Here is a 1,526-nt window from a genome sequence, read left to right as displayed (position 1 = left end):
TAATACAAATATGAGTGCAATATAATTCGCACTTGATATTCCCACAATGTCAACAGTGTTATTGCTGACATTATCAAACCCATTAGGACCAAGACCTGCATCAATAGTTTTATTAATAGCAGTACACATTGCCTGCACAACTGCACCGTGTTGACAAGGAGGTACTTAGGTATACAGGCTTTAGTAACCACATGTACTAATGGTAGGTATAATTTTATTACAGGTGGTTAGGTAAGTATCTAGGTACTTGTAATAAATATGTAGGTAAACACTTGAGCAATATTGCTGTATAGGTATTTATTGTTTACATTTTGTTATTACAATTACTATTGTTTTCCGCCCTTGTGCTGCAGACATAGGCAAACGCTAGTCACAAAATGCAGGCTGTGCTAGTTGAAGGCGCGCGATTTTTTCAAAATAATTTATTTTTTATCCCGAAACCCGAAAGCAAAGGCAAGAGGCAAGGCATTCAAGGCAAGCTAAAGTGATCTGCACTTCTGCAGGGGTCTTTTTTACTGTCAACTGTGAATAAAGTTTAATTTTGTATTAAATACCTGTTGTAATCCTTGATTTAATTCTGTTTTGGCTGCTGTGTAGTACTGACTGCCTCTATTAACGAGCTCTATGTTCTAGAGAAAAAGGTAGGTAAGTAAACTTTTTACCGAGACAGAGGAACAGAAAGAGCCATAGTCATATTTAACTGTGTTGAACCTAGCCCAGCCTTACTGATCTAGATCAAAAAGAAATTGACTAGGTACATATTTTGTTGAGTTTATTATGAACAAGCACAATCTCTGTTGCTCTTTTTACCGAGACAGAGGAACAGAAAGAGCCATAGTCATATTTAACTGTGTTGAACCTAGCCCAGCCTTACTGATCTAGATCAAAAACAAATTGACTAGGTACATATTTTGTTGAGTTTATTATGAACAAGCACAATCTCTGTTGCGTGAGAGGATATGCGTACTTGGTTTCCTAATGGTATACTTACAAGGCTGGATATTAGACTCGTAATAAAATTATGGTAGGATACCTACTTGCTGTGTGAAACAAATAATGGTGTTACTGGAGCATTAATTACAAACATAGCTTCCATGTTAACTGATCTTTTCGGATTATTTATTATTTTTGACGATCTTTACGAAAAAAATACATTTGGACAGTTATATTTTTCATGAGAATCATCAATTGCAAACATAGCTTCCATGTTAACTGATGTATGTGGTATGTGGCACTAGTAAAGTCCAATTGCAAAGCAGGTGTATGTACTGAAAAAATTACATTTACATACTTGGATTTATGGACTTGACATGTGTCTTTTGTTGCAGTGTTCTTCATAGAGGAGCACAAAAGAAGGAAGATCATTATGTAGAAATTAACACAATACTTTTCTACAACTCAGATGTGCAAGCTTAAAAGTCTGACCATTCTTTCATTATCATGGCTCAGGTCAGCAATGTGAGTGATGAAGTTGAAGATAAAGCAGATATAAATATGCCAAGTACAGTTTCATTGGATTGCAATGA

General features: G+C 35.5%; 1 long non-coding RNA gene across 2 annotated transcripts; it reads left to right on the top strand.

Annotated features, from left to right (window-relative positions):
• Positions 1–440: 440 nt before the first annotated feature.
• Positions 441–1,360, top strand: LOC113473004. 2 transcript variants are annotated; one of them, XR_003395111.1, is made up of 2 exons: positions 441–641; positions 1,329–1,360. It is a non-coding gene; the product is annotated as an uncharacterized LOC113473004 (long non-coding RNA). The 2 variants fall into 2 exon arrangements; XR_003395112.1 differs by having other exon boundaries at positions 441–645; positions 1,329–1,352.
• Positions 1,361–1,526: the final 166 nt, after the last annotated feature.

The sequence above is a fragment of the Diaphorina citri genome, unplaced genomic scaffold, assembly GCF_000475195.1.
Source record: "Diaphorina citri unplaced genomic scaffold, Diaci psyllid genome assembly version 1.1 scaffold12144, whole genome shotgun sequence".
Taxonomy (NCBI): Eukaryota; Metazoa; Arthropoda; class Insecta; order Hemiptera; family Psyllidae; genus Diaphorina; species Diaphorina citri.
Note: the sequence above shows the minus strand (reverse complement) of the source record. Positions and strands in the feature narration are given on the sequence as shown.